Here is a 16009-nt window from a genome sequence, read left to right as displayed (position 1 = left end):
TTGAAATGCCCTGTCCTGTTTCGTGTCTGGAAGCAACAAATCACTTTTTCTTTGTGACGACTTATGATTATTAATGGCAATAATGTACACTTGATCTACTGGAAACTTGTTCGCTGAAGTTTTTAAACAGTTTGATTAAACCTTTATAGGGGATCAGTGAATAGCTTTCAGAATATGCTGAAAGGACAGAAGGGCCATGGGTCTGAGGTTTGTGTTTTTAGGAGGATTATATGCTCTGGAAAAGTCTGAAAATCCCAACAAGAGCTATATGCAAAGAGTGTGGATTTTTTTTTAACATTTCTGACCCTGTTTGTTTTTTTTTTGCAAACGTTAAACTTTTGCAAATAATTGTCCAAATGTTTTTACAATGGGAAAACAATATATTTTCTAGCTCTAACTTTTTGATCCAAGGAAGGCTCTAAGCATGCATTTTCCTTCTATTGTTCCAGAGGCTTATTGAAAACTAGATTGTTTGAGTGAGCAAGTTGCCAGTAAGATTATAGACATGCATTGGTAACTGAAGGATGTGAAAAGTGATACTTTTGTACAGTTGGGTGCAGCTTAGTTCAACATCAGCTGCTGTGTTTTTACATGTCCCATTGTGAATGGTTCAGTTTCCTTACTGTGGTATTTGGTTGTAGCCCCACTAACGGTAACTGTACTCTACCAGTGCCCTAAATAATTTCCCACTGTAGAGTCACTGGTTTCTAAACTAGCTCAGTGGAACATTTTACTGCAGGATTAGATCGGGGTTTCAGGCAGAACTGAAGAAGGCTGCTGGCTTATAGGATGACCTTTGAATCTCATCTGGGTTAGCGGTTGATATTTTGATTTGGTTACTGTGGTCATATTGTGACAGCTGCTAGCTCATTATAATTCGGTTCCACTGCTCCGTTTGCCTAGCAGGAATATTTAGGTTTGTATTACTTCAAAGTGTTTATGACTACCCTGAGTTTAGCCCAGCATAAAGGTGAAGTGTTGTGAGTGTTTTCAAATCCCAGTGGCAGAGGCCAGTGGCACAGTCTTCTTGTAAAATGGTGAATGTGAGTAGATGCTAATACAGGGAGTTTTTCTTTTCATTGTAAAACTGGAAATAAACCTAAATGAAGAGGCTCTAACCAGGAAAACTGTTTTTGAAAACCTTAACATACAATAACCACAAAGAAACATAGTTTTTTCAAAACATGGGTAAGATTTAACTTGGCCTCTTTGTCAGATGTTTTCTTTCCATGCAGGAATTTAAATATTTGATTAAAAAATAAAACCTGTACAACAATGGCAAGTGTTTGATGTCCTAAAGTGCCAGAGGTCAAATAATATTTTAATAACTACATGAAAATGGAACTGTGAATATGGATGGCAGCTCTAGAAATTTTAGTTCACTTCTAAATTGTTCTGAAGTTTGATGGTGATAGCAGGCTGTTGGCGAGTTCATTAGTTAGGGACGTCTGTGTATTTTCAGTGTCTTCTTTTTTTAATGACCTTTTTTTTTTTTTTTTTTTTTTTGCTTGAATTTACTATGATATCATCTGTTATCTATTGGACTGGTAACGTAGTAACAAGCAATTTCTGAGAGAAGAAACATTTAATTCTGGTGTCATTTGTTGTTAGCTTTCTTCGTTCCAGAGTTTTGTTATTTGAATATGTTAACCTAAAATGTCTTCCCGAAGTATTAACAAATAAGACTGTTTTAAGTGTCTTCCCGAGTGATATTATTAATCCTGATTTTGAGCTAAGGCTTGGAGCCAAAGAACTGGCTTTTCTCCTCTCTGTTTTGCTGCAACTGTGGGTGGCTCCTCAGGTCAGGTTTTTTCCCATTTTTAAATCGAGGGTGGAACAGACCTTTAAATGATCTCTGAGGTAATTTTCTCATCTAATGGTCCATTGATCTTTTAGGTATGCCATTTTATCCTTGTGCTATATTTTATCTTGTGAGATGTTTTATCACTATTTCTAATCCATTCATCTCTATTTTGTGATACCTTCAAGTAACTTTGCTAGTGATGTGTTTTCCAAATGTTATTCTTTAAAGCCTGATTCAAATGGATGTTTCTTTTCTACCTGTTCATTCCATATCTATAGTTAAGGGATTGGATTGATCGAAGATAAAATAATAGCTTATTAAGTTATATCACCAGGAGAGAAGTGTGATGCATGGACCAATGCTTGGCATAGAGTTGTAGGACCTCCATAAATGACTGTTGAATGGTTTTATTCATGGCTAAATCAGGAAATCACATATATGGGGTTTAAATCCTGAATGAAAAGCCCATAAATTAAAATCAATCCTACATCTGTCTCACTGTATCATGAAGAAAACCCTAAATCAGAGCCAGTCTTACAGAAATTAATTCTCTAGTACTATATCCTTGGCTGTCCAGAATATTCTAATGTCAGGGAATGGATCATGTTACATGGTGGTAGATTTCAGGTTTCGGTAAACAAACCACAAAATATTTTATTTATAAAAAATAAGTCATATCAGTCTTATTTTGAAAGGCCATTGAAAAAAGTTAAGTGTTTCCAGTTTTCAGATAGGAAAACTTGTCCACTCTATAAAACTTTCTGTTTGCCTTTCATGGGTCTGCCTTCCTTTCCACCCAGCCATTTACTGTATGGTATGCTCTAATTAATGCTGTGATCATCAAACATTTTCATAGTCAGGCTTTATAAGATTTAGAAGAACTGATCGCATAAAATGTTACTTGAAAACGACAGCCAACAGGAAAGTGTAGATCTTCTAAATACTAGAGGAAGATTTCTTACATAGAAAGTTACGGACTCTAAGAGAAAATAAATCATCTTAGAGTTAAATAAAAGTAAAAAGTAGTATGTATCAGGAAGAAGGCTTTTACTTAGAAGTAATGGAAACTGTGACTAATGGTCGCTTAAGAGGAATTACTCTTTTACTAGAAGTCTGGTGGTGAGCTGCTGCTAGAATCAGTTTGTGGCTCATTGATATCAAGGCAGGTGTCTGGTGATTCTTTTGTGCTTTCCCTCATTGTCTCAAGATGGCGGTCACAGCTTCAGATGTCAAGTGTGGGTTCGACGCAGCAGGAAGCAGGGAAAAGGGAGTCCCACAATGTGATTCCCTGCTCCTCGATATCCAGTGGCCATCTCCAGCTTCAGAGTTTGGGTGGTAGGGAGGCACACAACAGCTACTTTGGCCAGTGCATATCAGGCTTGTTGATTGACAGGGTTTGTTTCATTTCTTCTCAGAGAAAAATGCATGATTTTCAACTTAACAGTTTGGACAATGAAGAACCAGGCTCAAACTTTCATGTAGTAAGAAAAATATAAAAATGGGTCTCGAGTCTGAATGCTGGTCAGCAAATTAGAGAAAGGGACAGAGAGACGTGGAGTATTAAAAAAAAAAAGTGGTCGAAATGAGGAAGGTGGAGAAAGCACAGATGTGAGAGTCACCCACAGGAAAGAGCCTGATTGTGCCTTCGTTGTCCTCATCCTTTGTGCGAGATAGTGACCAGCCAGAGTCCGCGCTCTCCATGTCTGCATCACCTAGAACCTTCTCGCTTAGGTCTCTGGCTTGACTTCCTGCCACTCTGTGCAGAGCACCCTGGCCGTGCAGTGGACCCTTAGCTGCAGCCATCAGCCTTTTCCACGGTGCCTTTGGTGGTCTTTGGCAATGCGCACTGCTAGTCCCGTGGCAGCCATTCAGAGCAGGCCTGGCATCCTGGAGCCTCAATGTCCCATATATGCCATCACAAGTACCATGAGGGGAGGTCCTTGCCCCACACCACTCAAACCGTCTTTTGTGTACTTAACCTCCAACAACCTGCCACGTCCTCGTGAAGCACTCACACAAGAGTGCCCCTTGCCCGCAGCAAAGACAACAACAACAACCCTCTATTTTATTTTCATATGTACGACAATCGTATTTGTTGATCTTTAGTGTGGAGGATTAAGTGCAGCCAAAAGACATTTAATTTTAGTTAACACACCAAGACTGCGTGAAATTGTGGTGAGAGTTGGATTCAGCTTTTGGCCCGAAGTTTCCCACCTCTGTCAAACACAGTCATGGCATAAGTCAGGCCAGTGAGAGAATAGGCAGAGGGAAGGGCCATGTGTCATCAAAGGAAAGCTGGACGTGAAGTCAACAGTGTTGTTTTTATTGAGTATGCAAGTTTTTCTCTAAGGTTTTCATCAGAAAGATGGCTTCTTGGAATTTCGCATTAAGTTTGATAGTTACGATATGCCCGTGGTAGCATTAACCGGTAACATGCTTCTTGACTGGATCCTTGAGTCCCGGGGTATTAAACACTTGGAGTTTCTCAAACCTCTCTTTGCCTCTTGGCTCCAGGAGAACCGTCAGTACAGTTACAGGATCTGTGAACTAATAATGTCCGTGAAAGTTGCATGTCTACCTTGAGTGCCATATGGATCATCAATGAAAATAAGCCTATTCTCTCTGTTCACATTAAAACCTTCATTAGGACCACAGTAGCAAAGGAACTCAGTGTTAAGCGTTGAGAGGCATCACTGAACAGTAGAGTAGGCCAGGGCTCAACACAGCCTTAGTCTTGACTGTTCCACTTCCTGGTGATTGGACTTTGGATAAATCGATCCCCACCTTTCTCATTTCTGTGAGGATAGTAATACCTGTGCTACCCGCACACCCCAGAATCACTGTGAGCAGTGCAATGAAGTGATACGCTTTGGGACAACTAACTGCTCTGTAACCGTTATCTTATGGCACTGCAAGGCCACACTTTGGGGACTCTTACTTTTGTCTGTAATTAATTGATGAATGTATAGACTTTGGGTTTGCCTGTTAGCAGCTTTAAGACGCCTTTACCTTCTACAGAGAGTGGAACAGAAGGCAAGAACAGGTAGAGATAGCATAGAATGTTCGGTCCTGTAAACATCAAGACCAGAATGGAAAGATTTCTTTTTCAGCCAGTTCACAAACACAGTAATCCTATAAAATAAGTACCTCTTTGGGGACAACTTTGTTGAATTCAGATATGCCCCTTGTGAGATGCTTGCCTCCAGCCATTTGTCCCTCCAACTTAAATATTCTCAAGTTTCGTTCTTACACATGGCTAAAAATACCTTGCTATGGTATTTGAATGGTGGGGTGAGGAGGCCTACCGGCAAGCCAAGATGTCTTTGCCTGCATTGTAGGTCATCTGGATAATGAGCAACCACTAGGTAGGTTGCTTTTCACCAAGGAGGTGCTGTTACACAGACCTTCCACATTCTCAGGAATGTGGTAGAGACAGTCCTCATCCACCTGGGTTTGTTCTTCTCCGGAGAGGCTTGGCATAGAATGTCGCTCTGCGTGTGATTATTCTCTGATTCTCTTTACTTCAAAGGGTTTTTGGGTCCTTCCTAAGGAACTCTGTATTATTTTTGAGTAGAAAAAGGTATTTAGTGGATCCCATTTCATTTCCTTTTGCAGAATCAGGCCTCCGGACCCACAGTTGCAAGATGCATGGAGCATAGATTGGGATTAAATTAAATTTGTTCCTAAACACTTAACAGATACAGCCCAAACATTTTTCATCTTCCTGAGGATTGTTTATTAATCACTCCTCAATTCCTTGACACATGCTTATTAATAGGAAACACCGGAAGGAAGCTTCACTTTATATGGTGTAAAATATTGCTGATGATAGTGTTTCTGTTTGAAATAAAACATCGTGAGCTTTCTTATAGGTTGAAAATCCCGCTAAAGCCCTAATAGTGGCGAAGTGGAGGATGGTAGGCCGAGCAAGGATTGTTTCTAGCTGGACGTTGGGTTGACGCCTAGCTTGTTACTCTCCAGTTGTGTGACCTTGGGCAATCTTTAGTGCTCTGATGGAATTTCTCGTCTGAGTTGTTGCTCTGTGTTTAAGTGAAGTAATATGAACAGCACCAGGCACTTCAGTTCAGTTACTGCAAGTTATTATTCTGCACACTTTTATTTTATCTAGGTGCTTTTTCTGTTTATTGGGTCTGACTAGTTTGGCAAAAGTGGTGTGCAAACTCGAGGATCATATAGCGAATTTTGGCAGAATGTGGAAGTGATTAATTAAATGCCACCCCTTCATGGGCCATATTAAAGCTGAATGAAAATACAAAGTGTGGAATATCTGATAACACTTGGTGGAGAAAGAAGAGACAAAAGAAGCAAAAGATGAGAGAGAAAGAGACACATAAAAATGTAACTTTAGAGCATTCTGATCACACAGTACAGTTTTCTAGTATTATCGGCACCGGTGTGGTCCACTCTCTGCAATTACTAGGTTACTAATTGCTCTTGCCTTTTCCTCACCTTGGCTGTTCAGACCAAGCTGTACTCTTAACAGCTCAGCAGCCAAATCTGAAGGCTTCAGATGCAAGCAGAAACTCTTTATGTATAACTGATTGTAGTTAATTGGGCAATACCAAATTGTGGAGGAAAATTTATTAGTGACCCAGTCTCCTTCAGAAATTTTGGAGTAGTTGGAAGTGAACCTAGTGTCTGTATTTTTGGAAGCCTTAAACCCTGGTCTCCTGACAGGATTAAACTTACACTTTATCTTGTGTGTGTGTGTGTGTGTGTGTGTGTGTGTGTGTGTGTGTGTGTGTGTTTGCATTGCATAGTTTCCCTTGTCCTTATTTATTGATGGGCTCACAAATATTATTTGGAAATTGAGATGCACTGAGCATAAATAGATGAAATATCGTGGCCGACTACTTAAGTAGCTGTGGACAACCTCTGTTAGGCATTCTAGTAACTAGTTATGGGAAAATACCGACCTACTAAATAGTAGTTTGCTTGATAATCTTATGGTGATCTAAGTAAACCATTTTTCATTTTACCCTTGGTTTCCTTATTTCACTTACTGACCTAATTCATAGAGATGTGGTCGGGGGAAAGAGCACTCTGAAATTTTTCATTACCTCCAAATAAAATGTTCTAAATAGATATACTTCTGTGATTGCATTTTCATTCACTGCACCATTCTATATATAGTTTGAACACCAAATTGGAAATAAAACAAAAGAAAGCAGCCTTGCCCACAGTCTTTTAAAGGCATTTTAATAGTTAACGAGATTTTGCCCCATACCCTCATGAGTTTCATTTAGTTCTGAAATAAAAATTTACGACTGTTCTCTCAGCTGGGCTGATACTAGTTTTAGAGTGGAATTGAGTTCACACCTGCTCTAGCATAAAAAGAAGCCTCTATGTGACTTCTTTAAAATATTCGCAGAGTAAGAGAACTCCCTATTCCTGTAATTGTGACTACACGGTAATGTTCTTTGCAAACACTAGAGGAACTGCTTATAAATTGGTTCTGATTTGCTGATAGCGTCCAGAGCTAGATGGCCGCCTGAAGTTACCTTTACCTGTGTGCCTCCAGGTGGAATGTGGTTGTGGAGATGCAGTCGGTTTGCGTAGGTAGTGGACCTCCATGAACACTGGAAAGTGAACATATGGGAAACTCTTTGCATTTGCTAGGCCATTTAGCTGTTCGTGACATGGTCTGTTAGGCAAAGTACGATGGCTTTTCTGAGTGCTCTAGTTACGAGGCGGGATGTATGCAGTAGAGAGCCCTTAGGTGGATAGTTAAAAACCAATGTCGGCTTGTACGTCCATCATGCAATATCTAAATTTCGATTTATCAGAGCAACTCAGGTTTCCTTATGATGAAGGAGGAATCCTCTGTATGGAAGAAGAAAGTGCTCTCAAGTCATGTGAAAATCTTAATAACTAAGGGAGGGCTGGTTTTTATATCAAAGGCGGTTTTTCCCTGGTCATTGTGATTAGGCAACATACTTGAGTGGTTGCATGTAAACAGCATGCCTATGTAATAAACCCCGTTTTGTATGAGTTGGACCGTAGATGGCAAGGCACTGCTTAGAAAAAATATTTGGCTCGTTCTAATATTTAGAGGCTGATGACCTGCCAAAGAAGCCTCCCCCTATGAACCCCAGATTATCCCCTCGCAAAATTGTGAAGGTTGTGCATTTTATAACTTCATCACAAGTAAATATTCAGAGAGAGAGCCTTTTCTAGAGGCAAAGTTGGAAGTGGCAGAGAGGATGGAACGTGGACCCCAAGTTCCTTTTCTGGCTTGCCTGTATCACAAGCAGGTTTTATACCTCGGATCTTTGCTGTCTTGATTTTCCAGTGGAGAGGAAGTGCCATTCCCATATGGCAGTGAGGAAGAGGGCAAATTACATGTCTGTGAAAGCAGACCAGAATATCTCACTGTTTGAAGGGTTGGAATGTCTTCTTTGGTAAATACAATTAATGCGTTATCGTTATTTGTCTGCAATCATATGGTCGTCCGTATATGTGTTCCTTTAACCATCTATATAAATTCCATTTGTGCTAGAAGCCAGCCAAACTGATACACTTAAATACTCAAATTAGTCTTTGGTTCATTTATTTATTAATCTGATAAATCTCTGTGAAAAGTCTGTGCCGCACGGGCCCTGTTCTAAGTACTAACTACATAGTGACATGCCCCTTTTCTTGCCTCCAGTGTGGCTCATAGTCTAAGGAAGGAATCAGGTTGGTATCAGATGGTTACAAATCAGGACATTAGGGAAATAATCGTGTGTACAGGGTGCTATATATATATCTGGGCTACCAACCATCTGATTCCTCATAATAATGACTAAAATGTTTTGGTGCTCACTGTGTATCAGGCATGGGCTAAGTACACACATTGTCTTGTTTGTTCTTACAATAAAGCTCTGGGTTAGGCATGGCCATTTCTGTTTTATGGGGTTGGTGGGGGGCAATTGAGGGTCAGAGAGATTAGGTCACCTGTCTGATGTTGTGTAGTAAGTGGCAGAGCCCAGATTCTAAGCTCTATCTGCTGAACGCCAAGGCCCGTGTTCTTAACCACCCTGCACTGCCTCACTTGCGGAGAATACGGAAAAAACTCCCTGAGGTACGGTAGCAGTTAAGCATGTGTTCAGCTGCAACTAATAGAATACGTGACAGTAGTAGGTTAGTTGAATAAGGATGGCTTTTTTCCTCACTGAATGGGATGTCTGGAGGTAGGATGTTGCCTGTGTGGATTCAGCAAACCAATGCTGCCATCTTTTCCTTTCTTAGCGCACTGATTTTCATTCTTCAGCCTTTTCTCTCCTCTTGCATTTCTTTGAGGATGGCTGGTGAGCCCCAGACAGCATCAGAGTTCACAATTGGAAGCCAGAAAGGCAGAGATCAGAGTAGCATCTATACCTCCATCTGTCCTATTCCATCAGGGAGGGAAAAAAAAAAAAAAACATTCCTGGGAACTGGTGACCTTGAGCAGAATTCTGCTCATGATGCGTTGGCCAAATCTGTTGCAGGTTTACTTGTAGCTGCAAGGGAAGCTGGGAAAGTGAGCGTTCACAGTGTCAGTTGACTCTGACTTGAGGCAGACAAGAGAGAGGGGCTTGGGGATGGTCACTGGGAGAATCCCCATGAATTTAGTTATATGGTAAGTGATATTGCATGAAGTGAGTCTTAGAGGACGTGTTAGAACTGTCCAGGTAAAAAGAAAATGGCCAGTTGATAGAATTGCTTGGGCAGAGGTGCGGGAGTGAGAGGGTGCTACAGGGAGCTGGCACAGAAGTCATTCCGTGAGACTGGGAGAACTCAGAGGAGGGGATGATGGGGAAAGTAGGATTAGAATCCTGGCCCTAGAAAAATAGGTAGGTGGAGGAAGTTGCGTTTTCATTGAAGCATGTGGCAGACTACTCAAAGACTAATTTTAAATAGCGGGATAACATGATCCAATTTATGGTTTAAGACAGTCACTCCAGCAACAGTGCAAACGGGAGGCAACAGGAGAGGCAGGGAGATTACGCAGGAGGTGATTGAAGCACTTCCAAGAGGAAAGGACGAGAGATTGAACCGAATCAGGAGCAATGGAGATGAAGAGGAGGATACGCATCTGAGTGATAAAAACTGAAGGAAATGGTTGGAGTTGGTAACTGATGGGTAAGGGAGGGGTCATCTTCGGCTTCTTAGCCTTGGTCTGTTTTAGGCCACCTGGTAGTTGGTGGTGCCATTCGTTAGGATGTGTAATATAGGAGGAGACGTAAGTTATGGGGGACTAAAAGTAAATTCGGTTTTGGACAAAATGAATTTTTGAGATGACTGTGGGTGGATTGATTTGTGGCTCTGGGCTGGGATTTGGCATACAGCAGTCCATATTTGGTAGTTAACGTCATGGGAATGGATAAATTACCAGAAAAGTGAACCTATTTTCTGATTAATCATTTTTCTGTCTGAAGATCTTAAGTTGAAGGCAAAAAAGAGAGAGAGAGAGAGAGAGATAAAAAGTGCCTCTACTTCAACTTTTCCTCTCTACACATTTGGTACCTTTGAGAAAACTGGATAATGCTTGATTTGATCATGAAATCATTCTCAGTATTATATTTAATCACTCATTCCTAACATACTATTTTGAAATTCTTTCCTCCCTTTTTCCTCCCTCCTCCCTTTCTTTCCTCCCTCTCTCCTTCCTTCTTTTCTTCCACTGTGATAGGTTACAATGAAACTCTTGTTTCAGAGTATCCACCATTTTGGAAAGATACCCTAGATCCTTAACAGTCGAATGGAACCTACAGCTCTTCTTATGTTCTTTCTGATTTACATCAGCTCCCCTCCCAACACAGGAATCCTTCTAGATGAGGCTCTGGCAAGTCTGTTGGCATACAAATGACACTATGACTAATGTATGAATGAAAGGATCCCCAACGGGCACTCATTCCTCTGCTGGGGGCTTCACTGCATTGGAGAAGCCGCCACTGACAAAGTAATTCATTGCACTTCGACAGCTCTGACTTTTTGAACGTTCTCAATTGTGTAGCTGTCAGCCTGGGGTACCGGGTTCCTCCTCCAAAGCTACCTGGCATTGTGCATTGTCTCTCTTTCCACACATGTTTCTCAGGAGGATAATCCTCGCTTCCTTCAAAAGTGCCATTGGAAGGCATTTAGTGTATCATACAGCATGGTTTAACTACTGGTCACGTCCTCTGCATGTGTTCTAGTGGTCTCTTTCCCTCTCCAAATGGGAATCCAGGACTTACCTTAATATTCCAGATCTGGTTTAATCAGTAGTGGGTTTGCTTTTACTGTCAGTATTAATGCAGCCTAAGGTTCCATTTACACATCCATGTTTTAGCAGTGACTGAAAATTGAGCTTGTCGTCCACTAAAGCCATTGTGTTTTTAATATTCATGGTTTTATTTTTTTTAAGTTTATATATTTATTTTGAGAGAAAGAAAGCACCAGTGCATGAGCGGGGGTGGGGCAGCAAGGGAGGGAGGGAGAGAATCCCAAGCAGCTCCAGCTGTCAGTGCGGAGCCTCAGGAACTGTGAGATCATGACCTGAGCTGAAATCAAGAGTCAGATGCTTAACCGATTGAGCCCCCCCAGGCACCCCTAATAGCCATTGCTCTACAATCAGGTCTTCTACTTCCCTGTGTAGGATGGGACTTTGTATCTATTCTTAACAGATTTAAGCGTTTTGGTTTTTGTCTACAAATGTGCCAAGTCCATCATTTGGTTCTGTCAGTACTGCAGATAGTTCAGTGTGATACTTAGCAGTGTGTACTCTTGAGTTTCAGTCCTGACTACCCTTTCCACTAGTTTCCTCACCTAAACGTTGAAGATAGTGGTAAAATCTACCTGTTTGGATTGTTGGATGAAATAAATGAGGTCGTACATGTGCAATGCAGAGACAAGTGCTTAGAACATAGTAAGCACTCAGTAAATGTTCAGCATTACTGTTGTTGCAGTGACGTGGGGAATAACTGGGGGCCATTTCTGTAATTGTGAATCCTTTGCTTAACTGGTGATATTCTCTCTGGAGAGGAATCTTAAGACAAATTATTTTTCTCTGGCCAGCGGAAGAAGCAAATGTGGTTCTTGATAGTGAGTACTGTAATTAACCTATTTACCAGGCAATAGATAGGATATGGTTATGAATAATGTTGCCGTTGACTGATAATTATAAACTGGCTAACTTTGTAGAGCTTTATGAGAGAAGAACTCAAAACGAACAAACAACAACAAAAATCGTAAAATTGCCTGGACAAAGTCCTAGGTGTCCTTCATCTGTACTAATTTTAAGATAGGAAATTACAAGTTGAGCCAGATACTAAATTATATAGGTGCTGAAGGTTAAATGAAAATTTGGGTTAATACTGAAGATAAATTGAAGAGTAATTGTTCTCTTTATAGAGGGTTTGCCAGAAGATGCCTTTAAATTTAGACTATGAAAATTAGACTCATGATAACTTTTCAGGAATATAGTTCTTGTGACATACAAGATCTGTGAGAGCCATGTGTGAGCGCCTAGGGAGTTTTAAGAACAGGGTCCTGCTGCAGGACATTAACCTGCTAGCGAGGCATGCTCAAAGAGAGGGAGTGGATTAGCATCCAGTGACCTGTTTTATAATCAAGCAGTAGGACCTTGTTGAAGGTCTAGGTTGACATGAGCCAAGGTTAGATCAACCTGACTTGTTTTCATAATGAATGTCACAATGGTGACAAGTCATCAGGGACATCAGTACACTATTTGCAGTTGCAGTCATCTTTCTGGACAAATCGTTCTTTGACGTCTTCTGTTTAGGCATATCCACAAGAAGTACAAATGGTACCTGAGAAAAGCCAACTCATCTTGGTTCATCATACCAGCGCGTAAGACTTCTGTAGTCTCTTCATCCACAAAAGTCCTCCCGTGCCCCTGACTTACATTCTGCTCATTTCCTTGTGTGTGGATTTTGATCTGGTGCATTGTGAGAGGGAAGCCAGCTTTCCGAGAGTGAAACTTTCAGATTTTGTTGTCTCCAGTGTGAGGTCTGAGAGGTGCTTTATTAGTTAGGAAAGTTAGGAAACATTCAGTTTTTTTTTTTTTTTTTCTGTAGCTTTTAAAAATCATCATGACTTCCAACATGTTATTTTTGTATTGGCATCCATTGCCAGTGCTGTGTCTCAGAAGAGCCGGGCCTTGTGACAATTACTCCTCTGAAATTGACGGGGCTGTAAAATTTATTCAACTACTACCCTTTTCTAGACCAAAGTAAGGTTATATTTTTCACTTTTATAGACAGACAAATTAAGGTGTTTAAAATAAAACCCACTTCCCCTTTTCTTTATTTTTCAGATAATCTGTAGCCAAAAGCTTATTGGGTTTCTGTAGAACTGCCTTGTTTTAAAAATCAAATTGAAGACCAACTTGATTCTGCCTGCAGAGCAAAGCTATCTGCCTGTTTAGAAAATCTGGATGGTTAAATTGGAAGCACGTTCTGCACATGGTTTAGCAGTTAGTAGCCTGGAAAATGACCCAATAGCCAAGATAGTTTTTTTTAATCTTCATTGTAAGTGCTTGTTTAAAGTTTAAGCCTGTAATTGACTATTTTGCACATTGTTCATTGTTAATTCTTTTCAGGCTATTATAGTTTGTAAATACATTGCCTGCTAAGTTGTGTCAGTGGAGGAACATTAGTGCTATAAGAAAATCCAGTTAAATGTGGTGCTTAAAAGCATTACCAATTAGATCAGATCGCCATGATTTCTTAGTGATCCTAGGAAAGTCACTTTCTATTTGTGCAAATTTTTATGTACTTAAAATGCGTATGTCGATTTTTTTTTCTGGGATAAAGGATGGTATATATATTCACACTATTCTATGGGCTGCTGAAGAGCTTCTACTGATTGGTGCCTACATTACTCAGTACTGTTACATGGCGCCCTTAGTCTGTTCGACACTGGAGGGGCAAAATTCTCCTGTTCTGCACTTTTTGTCATATTTATTAGCTGGTGTTTACCAGAGAGGTCAAGCTGTCCTATTTTGTATAATTTGTATTTAAGAAATAATTTTAATATGCATACTACATGCAATTTACTCTGTTTAGATGGCTGTGATAAACATGGATCAGAAAATCAGATAACTTGCTGGTATTCATTCTTTAACTTTTCAGTTTAGAAGGAGTGGACATCACTTGAAATTACAAGCTAATACTGGCTGATAACTAAAGGTTATAAAAATTGCAATGGAAAAAGAGTTAAATTCTGCCTATCAGGTAGTAAGGACCCCTAGAATATGGACATGATAGAGGATGACAAGATAGATAAAATGTAATTTATCTGTGTATGATATAGAAAGAAAAATAATGTTTGGGAATGTACGGAATGTAGCTTCAGCTATTTATCATTATGAACAAGTGGAAACTTAACATAAAACTCCTCTTGATTAAGTTTTATGTGAAACAAAGGATATGATTGGAAGTGTAGAATTGGAGAGTATTTTAAGAGCGTAATGATAATCCAGCTCAGGCTTCAGCAAGTCTGTGGTCAAACTAGAGAAGAGGAAAAAAGTGCAGGGAAGCTTGATTGGGTTATGCAAATTTGCGACACATGTAGGAGTTTGGACCTAACGGATTGTTGCACTGGATTTGGTCATCAAATGATGCTTTTCATAGCAAATATTATCTGAGCCATTGATTTAAGCACTGAAAAATGCCAAATACATGTAGACAGAACTGCAGCCTCTCTGTCCCTTTGAAACAAAATTTAGCACTCAGCCTTGAACGTTAGATGCTGTAAAACGGAATGAGAAAAAGAAGGGATAAGTAGAGAAAGGAAGAACACTGAGAATGGGAAGGGACATGCGTGCTCAGAGATGAACTCAATATGCGGATGCCCCACAGTTCTGCTGGGTAAGAAGAAACGCACTGTGAGAATATAACAGCTATCAGGCAAACAGAACTGGAAACTGCAGAGCACAAGGCAATTATGTATTAAGAAAGAGTCACAGTTGACATTGAGTGGTATAGCGGAAGAGAATGGCATGGTTGCAGGAAGATGTTAAGAATATTAAAAAAATATCCCAAAATCAAGAGTGAAAAAAAAGCAAGAAAGATTACCTATGAGGTGATGATAAATAATAATGAGTTATTTCTGAAAGCGCCTAAAGACCAGGAGGTCTGAAAAGTGGTTTGTCAAGCCTTGAAGAGATAGAAAGGGTAATTTATTGACAGGCAATGGAGACAGTGCTAAAAAATAAATGAATTTTTCACCTCAGTGTTCACAAAAGAGGATGGGGGACAGATGCCAGAAACAGACATAAATTTCCCAGGGGAGTGAAAAAATACAAAAGAAATCAGGATCATGCTGAAACAGGTGATCAAGGAGTGAGAAGAAAAACTAATAAAACCCTAAAGCTAGCAGTGGTCACCCAAAAAACCTTGAAAAAAGTTGAAAGAATGAGGAACCAGCTGGGAAGGAGAGGAAAGACAATTAACTGTGGTTCTTAGGATGGTTGGAAATAATTTTTTGGATTTGTTTTTATCTAATGAATTCATTAGGCTAGCCCCTTTGAAATTTACCCTTACAGGGAACAACAGGCTGGTGTATTTAAAAAAAAAAAATTATCTTAAATGGCCTTTGAATAACCAAGACATCTTTTTGTCCCCCAAGATCTCAGTCTAAGAGTTACTCCAGTATGCCCACTGTTTAATGTTCGTTACATATTTGTTAAGTGTTTATGAAGTCTTGCTGTGTTTCCAGGGTGTTCACTGAGTCACTGATGCAGCCAGCACGTATTGGACACCTCTTAGTGCCAGGCAGTATGCTAGATCCTGGGACACAACACTAAAAAAGACAGACATGCCCTTAGGGTTTTTGAAGTTACTTCTCCCTCACTCCTATAAGCAACCCTACCTCTTGCCGGGTAAAGAAAGGCCATTGATTTGATTTTCTCATCATTCCTAGTCTTACTTTGTTACCATTCTTGGCATCTTGATGGAGAACGTATGGAGAACGGCATCCTCTTTATTACTGGGTCTGTTTGCTGTACTGTCCTCAGGGTGGGTGCCTGCGTCCTTTCCCTCGTCCTCACATATGTGGATATTACTTTCCAAGCTCGCTCGGCTCCCCAGTGCTCCAAACCAAACTTCGTGCTTGTTGATTCCCAGCAGCTATCCCTGAATCCTTCACCTCCTGTGCTGTTTGGGAATTCAGAGTTCTTCCCTTGGGCAGATGTGAGGGTGCGCCTTCAAATGTCCTTTT

General features: G+C 40.3%; 1 protein-coding gene across 38 annotated transcripts in view; it reads left to right on the top strand.

Annotated features, from left to right (window-relative positions):
- Positions 1–16009, top strand: part of TCF4 (transcription factor 4) — a 356138-nt gene that overhangs the window by 127187 nt on the left and 212942 nt on the right. The gene's annotated exons all lie outside the window — the stretch shown is intronic.

The sequence above is a fragment of the Leopardus geoffroyi genome, chromosome D3 (assembly GCF_018350155.1).
Source record: "Leopardus geoffroyi isolate Oge1 chromosome D3, O.geoffroyi_Oge1_pat1.0, whole genome shotgun sequence".
Classification (NCBI taxonomy): Eukaryota; Metazoa; Chordata; class Mammalia; order Carnivora; family Felidae; genus Leopardus; species Leopardus geoffroyi.
The sequence above is the reverse complement of the archived record's forward strand: the minus strand, read 5'-3'. Positions and strand labels throughout refer to the sequence as shown.